Source organism: Apostichopus japonicus, chromosome 1 (assembly GCF_037975245.1).
Source record: "Apostichopus japonicus isolate 1M-3 chromosome 1, ASM3797524v1, whole genome shotgun sequence".
NCBI lineage: Eukaryota > Metazoa > Echinodermata > Holothuroidea > Aspidochirotida > Stichopodidae > Apostichopus > Apostichopus japonicus.
In genome coordinates this window covers 10,303,457-10,325,887 of record NC_092561.1, presented here as the reverse complement: position 1 = coordinate 10,325,887, position 22,431 = coordinate 10,303,457, and the positions used below count along the sequence as shown (strand labels likewise).

Below are 22,431 nucleotides of genomic sequence, written 5' to 3'. Positions count from 1 at the left end.
TTGAAGTTTGAGCATGCGTAAACATTATTTGAGTTTCTAGAACATTAAGGGGAGGAGAGGGGAGGGGGAGGGGGAAATAGTGATGATCCTTCAAATTAATAGGAGACATCTCTTGATGGAACCAATGTTTCATTACAGCCTGTCTTGCTCATATTATGGTAGTTGTGAATACAAATGACGAATGCCAAGGAACAGAAACATTCAAAATGCTGTCACATGAAGAAATGCTTTAAATCTATAGCAATTATTTTCACCAGACGGTATAGAGTTCAGTAGTACCTCACCTCTGTAATATGAGCATCTCCAAGGGGTGAGGGGGCACACACCTCCCCTGCCCCCTGCCCCTACCTCTCTAGACTTCTACTGACTGTAATTTACTGGCATCTACCTCTAAAATTCTGCTGATATCTAACTGATATATTAGTTCCACAGTTAGTTGATGCAAAATTGCAAGGCTTCAGGAGCCCCACGCCAACATGGCTTCCACACCTCTGCTGGCATGTCTGGTGCGATCTTACATTACACCCATTCTGCTCCCCCAAATAATGCTCTAATTTAGCTGTGCCCTCCCCCAACCTAACCCAACCCACTTCCAAATGTTTTTCACTGCCACTGGTTGTCTAATTCTCATCATATTTGAAAACAATCTACCACATTGGTTAAATAATTGCCTTTTGAAACATCCTAAATTAAAAGTTCAGCTTTTCTTCCATTTGAAGTTCACATTTTCCTTGTGTTCTCTTTGTCTAGTATTGGAATATAGGGGTGGGTGGGGGGGGGGGGGCGGTGCAGAGGCTGGAGATAGAGTAACTAGTGCTGTCAGTTCCTTGCTTTGCTGTAATGTTTGCTAACTTCTATTCCCAATGTTAGGTTGTTCATCCCTCATGGAGTTCTGATGACTATTGTGTGAATGTCCCATTGCCATGTTTTGCTCATGCAACTACCAACCAAGTCCCCTTCCCTTGGAGTTGTTATCCCCTCCCCCCTGCCCCTCCTTCACTTTTAGTGCCAAGATATGTCACTTGGAGAATTCTTTCTAGAACAATTAGCACTGCCATTTTGTATTGCCAGGCATTCCTATCCTTTATGAAATTGGTATATATATGGGGGTGTTGACTATATATATATATAGCAGTGCATTCCTTCGTGCACAGTTCTGCAATATTGTTCTATTGTTACCTTTGAACAATTGACTTGACGATCTGCTTGCACTTGGCGGTGTGAAATTCTGTCCTTTGTAAAGAAAAATCTATTTTGAGCTCATTGCAGCGGAAGTTTCGACCAGTTTTTTGTAGAACCTAATACGCACAGATATCTGTTTATTGAGACATGGGAATCATCTGTTGGGAGGGAGGGGATGGAGGAGGAGTGGAGGGACAGGTGGGCAAAGGGGGCATGTCTCCTCCACCTTCAGCCAAGAATATGTGTATATCTTACTTCCAGACTGCACTCTATCCCAACTCCCTATAGATTTGGGTCCTACCACATGTTTTTTTTTTGTGGGGAAGGGTGGAAGGGTTGGCTTCTTTGCATATTACCTTGTAGTTTCCCACATTGTTGGGTGTTCATACAATGTCAATGCAACAATAAATACTAACTTACTCTTATTTTCATAATATGCTCCAGGAACAATGACGTCTTCCATTTGACATATTTCCCCAAGAGCCCCACCCAGCTCTTGTTACCGCTGGGGGGGGGGAGGGGATTGGATGGGAGAAAGTAAGGAGGGTGAGGGGAAGATGTCCAGGTGGTAATTGATTTGATATGACACTATAGCCTTGTCCCTAGAATGTTTGCTTTTGGCATATTTGCCACAAATTCCTTAGTTTAGAGGAAGTGAATTAAAAGGAAAGTGGGATATTTTTTAGGTAGGGTGTCATTTAGAATTTCAAGCATTCCAGAAATTCTTCTTGCTATTTAGAAGACTAGATTGTCAGTGTCAGTCAAAGTGAAGGCATTGACTTGTGATTCGTGATATGATTGCTGTACTTTCGTTTTCAGGTGGACACATGCTTGCTTCGGTAATCTTTTCCAGATTGCAGAGCAGGAACGCCTAGTATATAAATTATTATTCTAGATTTGATCCTTGGTAACAATCTGGTGTCATTCATGGCAGATTCCTGATCTGATCCGTGGTAGCATCTTGGTATGATCTTCTATAGCTCTCCTGATCCATGGTATAGCTTTGAGTTGGTTCGCGGCAGCTCTTTAAACTTATCCCATTGCCCCCTGGTTGACCCTCTACAGCTCCCCAACCTAACCAGTGGCAGTTCCCTGGTCATGTCCCTAACTGCTCACTGGCCTGACTCATGACAGCTCCCTGGCCTAATCCTTTGCATCCCCACCCCCCCCCCTGCTGGCCTGAACCATGTCAGCTCCCTGGTCTTGTCCATGATTTCTCCCTCAAGTCTATTGGTCTCCTGGGAATCAAAGAATGTTGGTTTTTGCAGTCTATCTTGTCACAGCCAAACATTACCTCAAACAGCTGGAGGCTGCAGTTGTAACTGGATGATGGTATGTGGATGTGTTTGATCAATGGTTGCACTTAATACCCAGTTTCTCTTTACATAAACCCTACTCCTCCTCCTCCTCCTCTAAACAGAAGTCTCCCCAGCCATGTTTAGTCGAGAAACTTGTGAAAGAAGAACAGGTAATTAGTCTGTAAACAGCACTTAAAACGTTTGCTCAAGTCCTCTGTTCTTGCAATGCATTGTGGGAGCAATACCTGGAGATCCATTCTTTGCTGCGAGTGATCTCTCTCGTAATTGTTAAATTGTTTAATTGCGGCGGCGACCCGACATAAAAGGATGATGGGAACTGGTGGGTTTAAAGTGTGGCCTAGCAATGAGACTCGCTAGCAGCTACACTCTTTGAGCTATCTACTGCACAATAATACACAACTGAGAAGGGTCATTCTTGACAGAAGATAACAGTATTTATTTATTGGGGAAGTAAGTTCTCTACGAGAAATGCTCGGCCACAGTTTTGCCTGACAACCAATGGAGGCCTCTGTAGTGAGGTTTTTGAACCTAAGGTGAAGTTAATTCCTAAATGCTGTAATACCGTCCCTCCCCCTCCCCTCGCCAGCCAATCTCACTCCCCTATTTCCCATCTAACCTGGTTAGCATTAAATATCATCAGTAGCTCATATAAACATGCTAAAATTCAGTGAAATGGTCTTGCAGGATCAAACTTTCAGCAAATATTTCAAACTGCCATTCTGAAACATTACTCAAGCTAGCATATATCTTATTTATAAATTAGCTTGTAACACTTTGGAAGACGGCTAGCAATCTTTAGCAATGCTACAATTTGGGGATGGGGGGGTGGGGTGGGGGGCAGCCCAGGACACTTTATCCCCAGTTAAAATGTTAATCTTCCTTCAAGTCATCCCGATGTTGTCACCACAACGTACGCGGCACAAAGAGAGACGATCATTTTCCTGATTAACCGAAGAATACTTCTCAATGGGACAGGGTTTTATCTCTTCCTTTTGAGGCTCTTGAGTATAAATTGGCCCTCAGAGCCAGTTTCATTGTCTGTGAGGAGGATTAAGAGGGTAGCAGGCCCCTAATCATATAAACCATGGCTTTACTAGTCACAAAAAAGTACAAGATCTGGAGGTTGGGTGGAGGGAAAATTAGAAAGAATTTCTGATGTCCTCCCTCCTCCATGGGTGGCTGAGTAAGGCTCCTCATTATGTTCCTTAGCAACTATTTGACTCTTTTTTTTCTTGATCCACCTTTGAGGGCTTCTTACCTATGTCCATTGAGAGGAACTAGTCATGTGATGTAGGTCTTAAAAGAAAACATTGAAACAAGTTTGTTGAAGCCCATTCATTCCGCTTCAAGTAACAAATCCAATCTCGATCCTCTATTCTCGGAAAAGATCCTCCGAAATATTTCTTTTTAAGGGTCTGCTAGACAGGAGGAACGGTGTAATTAAATCACTGGTGACTGTTTAGTGATTCGGAGGATTTCGAAGAGAATGTTGGCTGGTCTCTTCTAGAAGAAAGTTAAATGTTTGCTCAATTGGAAGATATGACCCATCTCTTTGTGCTCATTGCCCTGCAGTTTAGACAGGACAATGTTTGAAATATTCAGAAGTTGATTACCATTTCTCAGAGATTTAAAGTTTGGCATAGATGATTTACTATGTTCCAAAATAATCGGTTATTAAATGCTGAGAGGGATATAGTCCGGGCCGCAAAAATGTGAATAGAACTAGCTTAATTTGTCACGATTAACAGTCTGTAGCTGCATTAGGGAAGAGCTGGTTGGTCAATGTTGGTATGTGGGCTGGGGAATGAGAAGGTGGAGGGAATAAGGTAAGGGATGTTGTATCGGAGAATTGATTTTGTTTGTGACTTAAGATATAAATTTGCTCTCAAGTGAGAATTAATTAAGTGCAGATCCAAAAAGTGTTTTTTTTGGGGGGGGTAAATTCTTGTCGGTTGAGGTTACCAGTCGATCTTCATTTGATTCTTCACAAGAATGTGTAACAACGAGCATTATAAAAGAAATAACCAGAAATAACACATAAGGAAGTGAACTCTGAAAGAGCCAAAAAAAAAAAAAGGAAAGCAAAAACGAGAAGAGATATAAATATAAATAGGTCAAGAAAATGGCCCAGCCTCCCTGTAATCTCAGGAGATACATGTTCCAACTAATCTCAGCTATTGTAAGATTTTTCAGCCAACATTTGGAAGCAGTACCAGAAGTGTTGTGACTTTAGTTTGATAAGTTTATTGGCAGCTCATTTCATAAAGCTAAATTACATTTCCATGGTGATATTCATATTGAGTCAGTGGATTTCTCGCAGATATTGTGTGTTGAGTGTGATAGGCAGGGGCTTCAACATGTCGATGTTTGTGGGGGGGGGGGGCCCTTTTGAAAATGTATTCTCATTGAGTTCCATCCATGGAATAATTAGAAAGTTTCAAGATAGTGGCCAGTAGAATTGTAGAATTGGCAGTTTCAATGAGGAGTACTAACCTGCCTCATTTCTGGTTAGTTATCATCTAAGGTTCATACACCACCTTCGTCCCCATCATCTTAACGGTCCCTCCCCTCGTTGCTTCTCACAGCAATCACTGAACTTTTCATCTCAGTTTCTTCTAGGCAAACATTTCCTATTCTTCTCTCCCATCCCTCAAACATGGTAGAGTGTGGGAATGTGATGCATTGTTAAAGGGATACGTATATTAGCTCAATTGATCATTCTTGGTCAACAATCGAAAGCTTTAATCTGTCTCTTGTCAGCGGAGCACTCTCTCCCCCCTCTCTCTTTATCAAATCTCTTGTGGAATGCTGTCTCGCTATTGTTCTCTTGTACCAACATTGATCTCCTTCTATTAAGGTCTAATATTTTTTCCCCTCAAGGCAAACTGTTCTCATTCTTCTCTTGGTGTTGTCTGCATTATTGTCACTGTCTGTCGGGTTTCATTTTAAAGCGGTAGTAGCTTCTTAAAGCAATGTACTGAAGTTTGTGGTATGATATTAACGGTGAACAGTCAGTCTCCAGTGAAGTCTCCTTTAAGGCAGTACAATCATAATATATCAAATATGTATATATGTATTTCGATCCTCCTGCAAGCAGGAACTCGCGAAGAAGCCACCATTGGCATATCAAAGCCGCAAGCTGACTGAAGTCAATCTCTTAGATTCATATTTAAGGCGGGCCATGATTATGAATTGTCAATTGTCAACAACTCTGTAACTGGACCACATACATTAATCTTGGAGTGACTCGAACTCGGGACCTTATGATTGAAAGGCACCGGCGTTAACCACTGCGCTAACACTCCTTTGGTGAACGGTGAACAGTCAATCTCCAGTGAAGTTTCGTTTAATGCAGGATGATCATGATGCCCGAAAGTATATATCTTGGAGAATTGCAAAAGGACAATGACATTGAAATATAACAACACTGACTTATCGAAAGGGTTTGTTAGTGTGTACTTAACTACATAGTACCTACAGAAACAAGCACCCACCTCATGATGATTACTCCTAAGCCACCTGATACCTCAAAGAAAGTTGTTACCCTGCTCAATCCACCCTTACCCTACTCCCCTGACCCCCCTTCCATTTAAAATATATCTGGATGATACTCAGAAAGGCTTAAAAGGTTGTTGTAGGTTCTGTACATGTTCATCACTGTTCAGGACACCTATCCACCTTATTGACCCACTAAAGTGTGCCACTCTCCCACTCTATATTCACCCACTAACTGTGACCATTCTCCCACTCTTAACCCACTATCTATGCCCACTCCTTCACCCACTAACTGTGCCCACTCCTTCACCCACAAATGGTGTCCTTTCAATATTTCCCACCTTTGTGATATTTAGTTACCATAAATAAACATCAAAGTACACCATTCCAATGGAGTCATCGACATGCGAACTGAGATTAAGTGGTAAAATCAGCGACAATGTTTGCACCCTACAAAAACTTTGATCGGTGATTTTGTTGTTTAGTAGAGAAATATATGGCCTCTGAAGTATATATCTATTCACAGCTCTCGAAAGTATCTCAGTAACAGGCATATTTGGAGTGTCGACTTGCATCGGCAGTATTCCATTCCAAATAATTCAGTTATTATGGCCAATCTTGTCATGATTGGTCAGTAAAGTTTGCATACTCAGAAATTTCGTTGACATGCTTTTGTAGAATTGAAGCTACGTGGTATAAAAACGGGGACACAAAATGGTTGATGTAATCATAAAAGTTAATTAAGTTTGTAGTTTGAAAAGTGGATTTTTTTTCTCCATAATACTGAGTGAATAGTAATGCAACCACATTGCACACAATGAAACAGCCTTTAAAGTTTGATTTTGGCAATTGTTCCAGCTTAATTCGAATATTAAGTGTTTTAACACTTAATAAGTGTTTATTAAACCTTCAATTTGCTAAGTCTCTTTTCAAACACATGAAGACATGCTAACTTAATACTATCTTGTATGTGAAGAATATGCCAAAGTGCCTGGATGAGGAATTGCCCTATTGAAATGTAATGGAAGGTTGACTAGTCAATAGGTGTACTCTGTACAAGCTGGGTGGGTGGGTGTCTTTAATTTACTATAGGAGAGGTCACCGATAGATTTGGGCTGTACGCAGCTGCAATAAAAAATCATCAATAGGTTTGGTCTAAATGCCAGAAACTAATTATTGAGTACAAAGAGTTACTATGATGTACGTAAACCGAGTATTACCTCAATATGTAACCCTATATGTGACTCTGAAATTTATTCTAAAAATAACTGTCCGTTTATATTTCCTTTAACGGGCAGATGAAAGTGGACAGATAGAAAGAGTACCTTAATGTACCTGTTTTCATCTACAAAGGATTCTCCATTTTGGTTTAAATTCAGGGTACTTTTAAATGACTTTTTCTGCGAGATACTGTACCACAGAGAATGATCGTCTCTATCAATAGTGTATCCAACAGATTCTAGGCCACCCAGTTGATCTCTCACCCCCCATTCCCTCTACCCTAGCACAAACACATGAATGTTATCTATATATTGTCATACTAGGTCACATAAGATTCTCACCCTCCCTTCCCCACCCTCCTATCTCCCCCACCCTCCTCCCTTTCCCATCTTCATATCTTCCCCACCCTCCTATCTTCCCCCACCCTCCTCCCTTCCCCACCCTCCTCCCTTCCCCACCCTCCTCCCTTCCCCACCCTCCTCCCTTCCCCACCCTCATATCTTCCCCACTCTCCTATCTTCCACCACCCTAGTCTCTCTTCCCCACCCTCCTATCCTCCGCCACTCTCCTATCTTTCCCACCCTCCTATCTTCCCCTACCCTCCTTTCTTCCCCCTCTCAATTATTTTTAAATTATTTATATAGACTAATTCCTTCTTTTAAGACTCCTTCAATTCATGTCTGGTATTTTATCTTTGTAATTGTTCATAATTATTTCAGAGTACTCTACAGGTATGAATTTCTAGAGTCCCCTTTCCCATTATCAAACTTCCACCATTCTTTGCCAATCTGTTTGTTCAGCAAAGTGCACTGTTATAATTGTGTGTGGTGTTTGCCTAAACTTGTCAGTTGCCATTGTGTTGTTAGGAAGGAGGGTAGGTATTAATACAGTCTGATTAGGTGATATGGTTAAGTTGATAAAATGAAGTGGAATAACACAGTAATAAATGAACCTGCTATCCTAAGAAAGAAACTGAACTAGGCTAAATATATATTTATATGGCAACACCTAACAGTAAATATTAATTCCTGAGTAACGTTTTCATCTACAGTGTTACTTTCTGTTCGTACAGGTGTCTACAATGACAAGATTATTTGGTAATGTTTTATTTTCATGTGTCTCTTATACACAGAGAAAACTATGGTGTTTTCTGTTGTTTTAAAACGGTGCCATCCGTTACTTCACACCATATGGTGATCATGATACTGTCACAGAAAAACTAGTCCGTTGTCATAGGGATAGGAGTGGCACTCACCTCGAACTGATATAATAATAATATTTGCTTTTTATATAGCTAGCGCTTTATACCAGCGATAGGTCTCAAAGCACTTTACAGACGTTATATTACCCCTGGTCAATGATAACCTGTCCCAGAGACAATCCCTCCAATCAGCAGCAGTTATATACTGCGCCCAATGACAAGTTACCTCACAGGTACCCAATTAACCCCTGGGTGGAGAGAGGCAGGTGAGATAAAGCATCTTGCCCAAGGACACAACGTAATGAACTAGGCATGAATCCAACAAGCAATCCTTGGATCACGAGTCCGACTCCTTAGCCAATTGGCCACCACGCTCTCTATCCTAGTATTGAAAAATCCCGTGGACTACATCTCCAGGTGGACTAGTTTCTACTATGACAGTACCATGATGGACGGACGGACAGGAAGGATGGATGGATGGGATATATTAAGTAAAATCATAATAACAACAAAATAAATTTCTTTTGCAACAACAACAAGTCATATTAATTTCTTTCAGATTCTGGTCACAGTTGTGGGCTTCTTCTTTGTTGTAGAAGTTGCTGATGACCGCTAGACCAGCTGATTGTGACTCCAGTGTGACTGTCATGTAGAGACCAGTGCAACCAGTGGTTCAGTAGCGACAAGCATAATCCAGTGGCCTTCATCATCAACAAATCTTGAATTCCTACAAGGTAGCGAGGGGGGGGGGGGGGTGGGTGGGGATATAAAGGAACAGTGTATGAGGTTAAAGGATCAGGACGGGGACTTGAAAAGAGCGACACAGAAAAGGGAAATGAAGGATTTGTCTTATAGTTAATTGATATTCACAAGAACCTGAGTGTATTACACTTTTAGTTTCCTGAACCCCCCCTTTATCTTTCCCAATATCCCCTCACCTTCCCCAATATCACCTTCATTCCATACACATGACTGTCTATCTTTTTAATGTTCTTGATGAACTGTGTTTTAGATCTGTTAAGATTGGGAAAGCAATAATTTGACAGAGCATTGGAATACTTGGGGGTGGGGTGATGGTGGGGATGATAGTGGGGGTGGGGGTATTTCTGCATCGCATTCTCATATTGACTAGCATTTCCATTGAAATCATCATTTGCAAGATACAGAATGGTAACTAATGATATCTATTATTTCATAGTTATACAATGTTTATCTACATTATACTACAGTATCGGTACAATATAAACGGATAGACCCTTTCTCTTTATAGCCATAGTTTATTAACTAACAAGATAAACTAGAAATTGCTGTACAAAATCTGGATTTTTTTTGCCCTTCCAAATTTTCCTGTGCAATAAACTTGTTTAGAACACATTGTAATCAGAACCATCCACAATAGATGAACACAGGGTGAAGACAATGAAATCGTTGCAGCGCCCTCTTTTTCAGTATTCCCCCCCACACATTCCGTCCAACATTTCTTTGATTCTTTGAAATTCACAATTATTGAATGTCAGGACTATTAAATGGGATGGACTAATAACAAGATTTCATAATTCAATTCCCTCAATATCTACAGTTTTTTTCTGCATAACTCATATCACCTGATATCATATCCTTTAGAGACCTTTGTTTTGAATTATACTTGACAAAGCAAAAGGCAATGATACAGTAACACTAGTCTCCATTGAGTTTTCATAGCAGTATGATGTTAGATACAAAATTAATTTTGATAACTTGTAGTCCATTAAGAAACCATTGTTATCAGTCTATTTCTATAGCACATTTAATGTTTGAGAAATGACCCTTAAAACAGTCGAGTTTCATCAATAAAAGTGACTGGAATACTTAGTCTAATACACAGACCACTAGGCCAGTTCATCAGATGCAATACAAACCTCAACAGTAAAAATATAAGACTTTTTATGGACTGAAGTGATAATGTTTACAATACATTAAAACTTTGTCAAGGACAAATAGAGTCACATGTTATCCAAGGGTGTTTTCTTGTGTTGATATGAAGTTTAAAAGAACATATTTTGGTTGAGTGATTAGCATTTATAAGACATTAACATTAATGTCTGCACTGAGGAGTGGATGTCATCATAAACGAAGACAAAACGGAGAAATTTCCAGAGATTTAGCATAATTAATTGGGGAAGTATTCCCACTGGGAGATGGATCATGCAGTCGCCCAAATCAGGACAACGATATTTGTTCAAAAAGTAAAATGTAAATTGATCCTTTGACCAGTTTTTCCTTTGTCCATGGTCTGGCTCAATTTTAGGACATCAATTACTGCAGATAAACTTCATCAGGGCGTTTTAGTGACTTTCTAGCTAGGTAAACTTCAGATAATCAATACTGCATGAGGCATACACCTATAGACTCTGCCGATGTTTGATCAATTGCTTTCAATATTAAGTTACCGGACGTAAATATTTTCTCAGTCTCAGAAGTAAAAACAGAACTTTATCAACAAAACCCTTTTAATAAGGCTAAAATTTGACCTCTGTTCATATAATATTATTTTATGGTATTCCTTTGTAGTTGCCATTACCGAAAACTATCGATCAATAACTCTATTGATTCATCTTGTTGTGTAATCAGACAACTTAGGTCAACCTCAGTCCTCCAAAATGGTAAACATGCAGATTTTGTTGGTAAATATTGTACCGAGTAGTGGTCACTTCAGATTGCGGTCTATCCTTTTCATGTGACGGTCAATGGAAATGCTGCACACAAGCTGATAGCATGGTCAATGGTTATTGTAATTTTTTCCCCCCTAACATATATGCATATATATATATATGATTGTTTCTTTGTTTGTGTAAGTAAGCATACATGTTTATATTAACACAGGTGTATATATATATGTATGTATATGCATATACTTATATATATGTATATATGCGTGTGTGTATTTGTATTCAATTGTGTATGTATGCATATGTGTATATATATATGTGGTGGGGGTGGGGTGGGTGGGTTATACGTATTTGGTTGGTGTGTGGTTGGATATAAGTGTTACTGTTTTTTTGTATTGTTCTCTCTATTTACTTATGGGAGCGCTCTACTAGACAAGCCCCCTCGGGTTTTTTTGGAGTGCTTCCTTTCACAATTTTCCCTGTTGTTGATATGTTTTGTCACTTAGTTAACTTCTCTGTATTTATATTGTGAAGAAACAAATAAATGAAATGATATGAAATCCAGCATGTTGAAATTTGTCTTCTATCCAGAGTGGAAACTAGAGTTAGTGGACATACAGAAGGACTAAAATGTCTTTTGGTCCAACCCAGGAATGTTTGGGAAGATATCCCTATTCACTGCCAATAACTGAAACCATATGTTTTCTGAACGTTGCTTCGTTTAAAGTCGTTAAAAAAAATGACATCTAGGCGAAATCACTGTGACTTCCAAACCTTGCATACATTAAAGTAGACAATATTCTCATTTAGTCTAAATAATAATCATTTGAGGAAGCAACCCACACTCCATCCGTCCATCTCCCAACTTTACTATCCCCCAACCACCCTCATCCCATCCCCACCCTACCCTCTCACCCTCCCCAACCCTCACCTCCCTCAGCCCTACCTTCACACTAGCCCCCCTCTCCACACACTCCATATCCATCCACCCCCTCCTCCCCCACCCCCCCCAGCTGTCAGACAAGTTACTATGATCAATAAAACTAGTCATGTCGGTCAGTGACTGGAATCTTTCACGTTTCTTTCATTACATCCATCTTTAAATAACACCTGCTACCATGGCAACAGCACCGACATATACACTGACAGTCTATTTTAGCTTTTGGCAATAATGTCGCAAGAGACAATGTGTTACATATTAACATTAGCACCAAGTTAAGCTAACCTTATGCCTAACACACTGGGGAGGGTGTGGGGAGGGGCTGCACACAGTATCAACAATATCATTGTATCGAAATTTGTTGGTGTTTCGTTGTATCCTAAATGATGTAGTTCCACCAGCCTAGGGAGTTGCCAGTTAGAAATGGCAACTCCCTGGTACTCGACTGTACATACGTTATTTCAACAATCTAGTTTGTCATTAAAATGGCCACGTTTGTCTTATCAAGGGCGATTGCCCAATAAACGGCTTTCTCTTCAGTTATCATACTGGGACAAGTAAACTTTTCCAGGTATTAGCAGTCATAAAGTTAGTTTCAGTTTTATGTTTGACATGCAACAGTATCACGTCTTGTAGGGCTCCTTAATAAGGTAAACAGTACATTTGCGAGACGTGTCACGGCAGTGCCTAAATATAGACCATTTCTATTTTATATAGCTAGATATGTACTGTTACACGTTCTTACCTGAGGAAGGGGAATTGGGGTTGGGTGGGGACTGGGGAGAGGGCGTGAATGCTCTCTTCAGAGTGACAATATGCTGAGCAAGGTCGAATGTAGTCCCGTACACGTGTGTGTTCCAGGGGTCTGCAAAAGAACAACAACCACCAGTTGAACGATGCCAAAATTTGTGCTGGCTCTATCATAGTAATAGTACATAACGTTGGCTGACGGTAAACCAAGAAAGATCATACTACTGGGGCCAGTCATGAACCTACCACAGCAGTGGCGTAGGAAGGTACTTTTGAGTGGGGGGGCTGAAGACTGATGGCCGGCCTGGGGGAGGGGTCTCCCCCTCCCCCTCCCCTTTGGAATTTTTTTGCATTTCCAGGTTGCCTCAGATGCAATTTGGTGCAATATAGCACACTTCAACACCCACTCCATTTTGTAAATAATTTTGCATTTTCACCTGGCCTTAGATGCAATTTGGTGCTTCAAATGAGATTTTTTTCTCATTTGGAAATGAAAAAGGGGTTTTCTGACTTGCGGAGCGGGGGGGCGGAACGATACTTCCGTCCCCCCCCCCACATTTTTCACTGGGGGGCTGGCGCCCCCCCCCCAGCCCCCGGTTCCTACGCCCTTGTACCACAGGGTAGCCTGCCCATAAACTCAGCTTGTAGGAAATTGACCAATCGGAATCACAATATCATTCAAATCATGAAGAAGTTGTATATTGTACTACTCATTAAGCAGCCTCTCATCTAAAGGAGACAGAAGTTCACGTGTTCGCGTTGCTATGCGTAGTCCAGGTCTTTATATATGTTCAGGCTCGGAAAAAGGAACCTCGTGTAAGTAAGCAACGCAGAGTATTCATTATTTTGGGTCACTCAACAACAAAGTTTGTTGCGAGATGTTACAGTCCTGTAGTTGTAGTGTATACCTAGTGTATAGTGCAGTTTTCAAGGTCTCTGTGGCCAAGGTTTAAAACGAGAAAGAATAATGTAAATGTCAAATTCCTGCCTTATCTATATCTGTTCTTTGATGGATTTGTATTGCACGATATAGACAGGAAACAAACTAACCTTCGATCATCTTTGTTCTTCGTATTGAAACGCCTTATGAGCTCACGTGATTCTGTGCTATTCCTATTTTATATAGCCTAATATACCGAACAAAAAGGTCAGTCCCAGAGTTGAACACATCAAGCATTCAAATTGGTAAAGGCATGGGACCTCTGTTCCTTGTTAGAGAATTGAATCTTCTCCTGATAAATCTAGGATAGGGCCTACATCATCGTGCTCCGGAATTGTTTTATGAAGAAGTCCCGAAAATACATAGTGCAAAAATGCATTGCCTTACATAATGTCTTTATATTGCCACCATATATATGTTGTAATATTGTTCACTTTTGGTCTCTTGCATGGGCGTCAATCCAGGGGGGGGGACGGGGGGACACGTCCCCCCCACATTTCGATGGATGGGGGAAACAATATCAAATGTCCCCCCCCCCCCCCACACATTTGGAAAAAGAGTAGTGTCGTGGCTCTATTTGGTTACGGCTTACACATCTTAGGATTCATATCCTCGAATATCACTCAATGTTGCTGAATGGAGAATTCCACCCAGATCTCGTGAGTTGGTACCCTGAGCTCTCCAACAATCTTAAGCTTAGTCTGCCTTTCTTTCGAGGCCAGTTCCATTCGTCGTCGGTTGAAGGGTATAGACAAATATTCAAGTCGATGAATCCAGCGGTACGGGCTATGTTTGGTGAAGTCGAAGCTCTCTTGTGGTTGCTCCTCGTCTCCTTTGCCAGTTCGACGGAAGCCGAGAGATCTTTTAGTGCTCTGAGGCGTTTGAAGACATGGCTACGGAGCACCATGACTCTTCAGAGGCTGAACCATGTGATCGTGTTCCATATTCACCGCGCAGGGACGTCGTTAGAGGGGATGTGGGGGTGTCTCACCCCCAAACTTGGTAAAACTGACGCTAGTTGGAAAATTGGAGTGCGACAGTCGGAATTTCCGACTGTCGCACTCTAGTTTATCTAGGCCTCTTCATTTATCCCTATAATTGTGCATGACCTAAAACTTTTTTTAAAATTACGGTCAAAATTGACCTTTAACCTGTCATATTTACCACGTTTTCCTTGCCACTTTGGGAAATTGTATCTCGCGATTCTTATACTCCACCGTACAAAACTTCGTATGATTTTGTATACTACAAAAAAATGCCTAATAGAACTACCGTCATAGGCGTAGGAGCCCAATTTGATTTGTGTGTGTGTGTGGGGGGGGGGGGGGTGTTGTAACGACTTGCCCGAAAAATATAACCAAAATTTTTCGCGCGCTACGCGCGCATTCCACATAACCAGATGCAGATCATAACCAGATGCAGATCCACCTAGCAACCGAGGTAACTTGCTTGAGGACTCCAACGAACAACCACTGATTTATTTTCATGTTTTCATCACTTTAGCCACCACTCACATGGGACCTATTCTAAGTCTGACGATACATGCGCATGTGTGAGGTCCTGAAAACATAATAAAAGTGGTTTGTCTTGCTATCCTTGTTTTCAAATTTCATATAAATGTATTCTCGTAGACCTAGCAACCTGGTTTAACATGCTGGCGTTTGACGCCTTTTGGCCAAATTTGCGCTAAGCTCGCTATACGAACTCGGATCTGGGCTGCCTTATTAGTTAGTTATTTAAATTATTAATAATGGCGTATGAGGAAATGCACCATTTTGTGGTATGACTCCCAGGACGGAAAGTCGAGAAACTCACATGCAGTCGCGGCGGATAGCTTCCTTCGCCTATATGTCCGGGTAAATTATGGGACATCGTTCATATAGACCAGGGGTGGGCCACATGCGGCCCGCCAGTGATTTTTTTGCGGCCCGTGAGATGTCTCAAGAAAAAAAATCAATCTATTTTGCATCATCACCAAAAACGAGCTAGTTGCTTAGAATTTATCTGCACTAATGATGCTGTCAGGTTGGTCTATTATCACCATTAATTATCAACTGGACTGTATTGACATTATGGTTTTGTGAATACAGATTAAGTACACACACCTATTGCTTGAACGTCCTCGGAATCAAAGGTTTGAAATCAACAGCAGGTCGTTGGTTAGGTGCGGCCCTGTCAATCGTTCACTCCTAAAATCTGGCCGATTCATTCAAAAGGTTGCTCACCCCTGCAATAGGCCTATATCTGAGGCCCTGGGGTCAGTGGCGTCATGCCCATTGGGGCCCGGGGGGCAAAGCCCCCCCCCAAAAAAAACAAATTGTCAAAGGTGTCATAAAATTTTGTCATAATTTTAAAAAAAAGTGTTTTCGAAATCGAAAAGTAGACTAAATATTCAATTGCTCTTTGATGGTCGTTGCGGATTTTCCACACACCTCAAAGACGACATATCGGGATTAGTAATGTCATTACCTTTGAATATGTTTGTCCTAAGCTCGCGTTTGATATAGTCTCAACAAGGGCGGCGGAACCGGGGGGGCACAGGGGGCACGTGCCCCCCCCCCCCGCACTTTTCCTCAGGTTAAAAATGTGCCCTTTTTCTACATAAAAATTGAGGTGTCTCAAGTTAGCAAGAGGCCAGGGAACCAGAATGAACACTCGGGAAGGGCCGTTTCCGGCCATCTGAGGGCATTGTAAACCCAAAAAAATTTCTTGTACGCTCCGCGCCAACCGATGGTGGCGCTCCGCTCAGATAGTCGTGCATACAACTTGCAAATCCTGGCTACGCCCCTGACTTTTAATGAATTTCTGTGGGTCAAACTCAAAGTTATTTCGAATGGGAAAAATTTGTTAAGATATTAACAAGAAATAAACTCTAATTCGGAAGTTCCTACATTAGCAACTAGCATGATTTCACCTCATTCTGTCTCAAAAGAAAACTTGTTCCTTGTTTCCCAATTTGCATATTGGATATTGCAGTGCTAGTATGCATATTTTCCTTGAGGGTGGGGGGGGGCGTTGATGGAGTGATGTGTATACGCAAATAAGATAATACAAATAAGAGTTATAAAGGGTACTAAATAGCCTATCAGGCTGCATCAGTCCAATCGAATTTCTGCAAAGTGCCCTTCGACGTCGGTGCCCCCCCCCCCCCAGATTAAAAGTGCTTCCGCCGCCCTTGAGTCTCAATTAACCTGGAAAATAATCACTTCGTTATCGCGCGTTTTCCTTTAGGTTTCGATACTTTCGCTTTTTCTGCCCATGTTTTCAAACGGCATAGCTTTTTCTTCACCCAGTCACTTCTTCTCATGCACGGGCATGGGCGGTGATCATGGATCAGCCAACACAAACATGTTTCGATATCTTAAATTTTGGGCGCTTCTGGGAGACGAGGAATTGGTAAACTGAGGAATAAATGGCGATCACTTCCTTCGAGAATATTTCCCAAAATAAAAAATTGCCGGAAATTTTTATCAATTTTAGGGGTGTTGCTTACTGCCATAATGCACGGGAAGTGCCGTTTCCTGCAATCTGAGGGGTCTGCCAGAAGAAAAAATTTTCTTGTACGCTGCGCGCCAACCGATGGTGGCGCTCCGCTTAGATGGTACTTACGACCGGGATACTCGAATCGATTACGTCCCCCCCACGTTTCAAATCGGATTGACGCCCCTGGTCTCTTGCAGTTGCTTGATAAACGTTAGCATTATAATTAACATTTGAGCAATTAAAACTGGTAACATATGAGCATTATACGTAGTAACATATGAGCATATATTAACTGGTAGCATTTTAGCATCATTACTGGTAACATTTTAGCATTATTACTGGTAGCATTTGAGCATTACAACTGGTAACATTTGAGCATATATTAACTGGTAACACTGAAGCATTATTACTGGTAGCAATTTAGAATTAAAGACGACATATCCATGACGGGGCAGTTTCTTTTTCTTTTTGTCTTAAAATTGATACTCTTTAGAAATTAGGAGAGGGAGACCAAATCGGGGGACAGGGGAGGGGGCGTAGTGAGTGTAGAGCAAATGTTATGTGGATGCACCCACTGAAACTATAATTTAATGGTTCTCCTGAATTTTCATCGTGTCTCGAATTTTCGGATTGTCATAGTCAGTCTACTTTGCTGTATTTGCTATACTCGAATGACTAAAAACCTTTATTTCGACATCTCCAAATATTTAATACCACAAAGGGTCGACCATTCATTTTCTAATACAACTTTCTTTTTACCGCAACGGCAATCTTGTATGGTATACTCGCTGTTATCATTGCCACGCTTAAATGTTTGCTAACGCAAAATAACATTTCCTTTCCTCTTTCTTTCGAGGGTACAACTTCAGACAGAGGTAGCCTCATTTCTGGAGAAATTCTCACCACACCTTTCTGTCAACTGCATCTCTTAACTGTACTTCTGTCTCCTGTGCCAACCGCAATTTCCCATTCAAAGAACTTTTAATCATGTTAACATACAACCTTAAGCCTCGGCAGTGATTAATTCGTTCGGTAAACTTACCATCCTTCATAGATACCTAAAGACTTCAAAAACTCACACTCCACCATAAAAGGATGAAGGTAAACTTCACCCTCTCGCCGGGGCCCCACTCATCCCTCATGTTAGTAACCAAGCTCCATCAAATACTTAAATCTTGCTCTCCTTTTTTTTTAAGTAGTGTGCCTATCAAATAGTAGTTTTGGTTTAAAGATACCGGTATACTTGGAACCAAAATTGATGAGTGGGCGAACTAACGAGATACAAGGCTTAGCCCTACATCTCTGGATATGGATACCGAATGTGTATTTATCGTACGATACTTAAAAAAAAAGAGAAGGAGTTTATTGGAACACTCTATTCCCACTGACGGGCCGGAATAGATGTATGGGTGGAGTCAGGGGGCTACAGTCCCGGGACCCGAGGATAATTATTAGGGAGCCCAGGGAAATGTATTCGCGTTTCATAATGATACTTAAGGAAAGATACATATTTCAGAAAGGGCGCTTGTTGACACAATAGTCCCCGACACCGAGCTCTCGACACACCTGTGCCTAGATTCGAGTTACTTTCTTGTGTTCCGATTTTTAAGTTTGCCAATAATAATAATAATACACGAAGTTACTTGTGGCGCAAAAAGAAAGATACCCAAGTTAGGGGCACGTTGGGGGGTACGCAAGGTATAGCCTAACCCTCCCCCACCCCTTTCCTTCTTCCTCATATTCTGATGCATTTGGAAGTCCCCCCCCCCCCCCCCCTGTGTCTATGAAAAGACTCCGACAGTGACAAATAACGTTGCAACAATTCATTCGGTATTGAAGTTAATTGCCATTCGCACAATGAAAACATGATAATTTACAGGCGCAAACGTTTCAGATATTCAATCTTGATGGCTCATGTAGCTTCACCTAGGTACATAATGGTGGTCGTTTTACTGTCGGTTGTATCCTCATGGCATGGAATCTCCAAGAACGTAACTGTATGGCGCGCCATTTAGGCGCGTTACGGATATACAAGAGTATCACTACATTATTAGACCACAACCCGTATCCAGTGTTAGCAAAATAACCCACAACGTTGAATCAAATAAGTGCATAATAGTATACTCATTATCCCGGTCGGGTGTGAGAGATGCGACCCGTTTGGAGTCGTCAAAATGGTTTGTAGAGTCGCCCAAACTTCTTCTTTCTCAAATGTGAGGGGGAAACCTCCTCCCATGCATAGGATCCCTTTCCCATGCCCACAACAATCGCCACTGAAGGCGGTCATCAGATAATCAAGGTGAATATTGGTATCATCAAGCCAAAAAGTTTGAATACCAGAAGAGGCCTATTATAATAGGCGTAAACATTTGGAATTCTCCTTTGGCATGCAACTGTGTGTGCTGTGGGGCTTAGTTGAACACATGAATGACCCCCCATTAGCTTGGTAACATACCCGTTTCCCGCCATTTCCATGTTGTATTGATTGCAAACATAATCATAATAGCAGACAACACGAATGTTTGATTGGAACCATCAATCCCAGTAGATGTAAGATACCACTTGATGTATTCTTGCTATGTCCGATTTCAACTAAAATCGATAACCAAGGAATGTGCTATCGATTTTCACCGAATCCCTCAGTAACTATAAGTTGATGTTGTATAAGCTCGTTGTAACACCTAGATGCGACGTCCCATTGCACAGTCTGTATTGCCACTGGAAATTGGAGTGGGTCGGAAAAGGGATGAAGAGAGTGGGTGGAAACAACAACTAGGATGGTAGGCACGTAAGGTAGAATGTTATTATTGATCTTGCGAAGGGAGTTCCAAGCATGGGCGGACCGTGTAATTTATTTTATAAAGGCATCGGCCAATCAAATCCCTGGATTCCAAACATGTGACGCTTTCTAAAAACACGTGTTCTGAATCTTTTTTTCCTAGTTTTGACCCCAGATTATGAACGACAATCCTTCATTTTCATCCATAATCCACTTTTTAAACCCTAACTCTGATTTCAAACGAATTTCTAAATTCCTGAAAAACCTGAAACCCTTATCAGACCTAGGAATAAAAATTAGGCGGGCGGACCGGCGTATAAATTCCTACCGGCTGAGTGATCCAACCGTGCATTTTCGTTTTGGACGAACTAACACTTTTTGCGTCATAGATGAAAGCGGCCCCTCGGACCCACCGGTTCCGAGCCGGTATGCCGATAGACCCAATCCGCCCGGCCTGCCCCCCCCCCCCGGCCAGATCAGTAGATTACACTATTCGAGTGAAGAATAATTAAGAGAACAAAATGCAGATAATAGAAAATTTTGTTGATAACATTGAGTGGTGCTAGAAATAGTAACAGAGAGGACAATATTTTCGGAGCGACGTTTTACGATGTATTATGAAACGCCCTATGCATACACAAACCTCCATTTTAATGATAAACCCGGCATAAGCTTTCTTCTAGATCTGCCATATGTTTATTGTGGGCAGAGAGGGGGGGGGGGATCCGGGTCCAGATACATATATAGTGCCATCAGTCGTTCGATAAGAGAGTTCAACGAAATTTAATTCTTCGTTAAAGTAGATCTTCAGATATCTGTCGTATTTTGTCTTCTAATTAGCTCACCAAACTTTGCCTTCTTTATCATCTAACCCAAATGTTGATCGCAAAAGTGACACTGAAATGCAATCCGATTATGCCGTGGTATACCTCTATCATAATAGAGGATTGCTAAAGTATCACTTCCTTCAGTATATAATAATCATAAGGTGAATCAGCCCACACAGTGACGGCGTACAATAACACGGGGGTATGTAGCACATTGTCGGGATTGAGAAATACTATATAGTAAGTTGCGAAACTGCATACAGTTTCAACAGAAATATATTGCTGTATCTGATACGCAATGCGTTTGATTTCTTGCGTTGACTCGACCTTGTATATAGATAAGATCAATCAAAACTGTACATCGAAATCAATATGAAATGAATAACCTTATGTAAATACAGAAAAATGAGCAGTAAGCCCCACCCCCCCCCCCCACCCTCCTCCTTACTACCCGATTAAGCTTGGAACCTCGCTCACTCACTCTTTCCACCATGTTACCAATGCAGAAAGAAACCAACAAGAAGACTCAAAGAATAGTTCGCGAGTTCCGGCTTGCGGGAAGATCACATATACATACATACATACATACATACATACATACATACAATAGTGATGAGCATCCGGGTACTTAATGTGGTTTCTATTATGTTTTACGGCAGTTAAGAAGCTAACCCTTAACATTATACGATTTCCTCTATTCTGTAGCGCAAAGATAGGTAACAAAGTTTACCTAGCACATATTTATAGGCTATAGGGGGGTAACGTACCTATATGCCTTTAAGTTATATGTAAAGAGCAGTTAATGGTATGTATATAACGCCCCTTAGCGTATCTACAATCGAGTACTTTGGTTGAACACTTGAAGTACTCTCAGATATCTTTACCACAAGATCGTAAAATCAGAAATATCTGATGGGGGAAAAAAATAATCAAATGAAGGCATGTATAATATTAGTCTGTATATATATATATATATATATATATATATATATATATATACATCAGAAAGAACACATAAAACACATAGCTGTCACGAACACGATGTGGGAGGTGAGCAGAAAATGTGTGTATGGATCAAATTCCTCAATTTTCTGTCACCATGCCCCCACCCACTCTCCTACCTAATATTTGTGTAAGAATCAGGTAACACACACACTTAGTTACAGATAAGTCTTATCTTCAACAACAATAAACACTAAAAGGTGTATATACTGCCGTACAACGGCTAACGTTATAGGTGGAATGAATATCACCTACAAGGTGACGCCTACATGTTAAACCATCGGTACAGGGAGTTTCCCACATTATCATCTTTACTTAATATAAGTAGCAAAAAGTGAAAAACTATATATCTTCACTTTCTTTATCTATTATGAAAAATAGAAATGTTATCACACTCGGTGAGAAAGTTGATAACAACCCTTTTCTTGGAACACATCCGACCGTGGTTAAGACATGTCCAAGGATAATGAATTTCTTAGGGACTTTGGAATATATCCTACATCCGGGTATGCAACACGTTTTAGCAGTTTGGTTAAAAGGTCTTAATTGTACCTGCAATCGAAGGGGAGAGCTACATACAAAATTGAATCGAGAGCGTACCCATGCAGTGTGGTACTCGGACCCCTCCCCCACCGCAACCCTCG

General features: G+C 41.1%; 1 long non-coding RNA gene across 2 annotated transcripts in view; it reads left to right on the top strand.

Moving 5' to 3' along the window:
* Positions 1-10,713, top strand: part of LOC139967082 (uncharacterized) — a 79,032-nt gene extending 68,319 nt beyond the window's left edge. For both annotated transcript variants that reach the window (XR_011792872.1, XR_011792883.1), the window contains exon 4: positions 8,978-10,713. This is a non-coding gene — a long non-coding RNA (uncharacterized lncRNA). The remainder of the gene's footprint in view (positions 1-8,977) is intronic.
* The last annotated feature ends 11,718 nt before the right edge of the window (positions 10,714-22,431 follow it).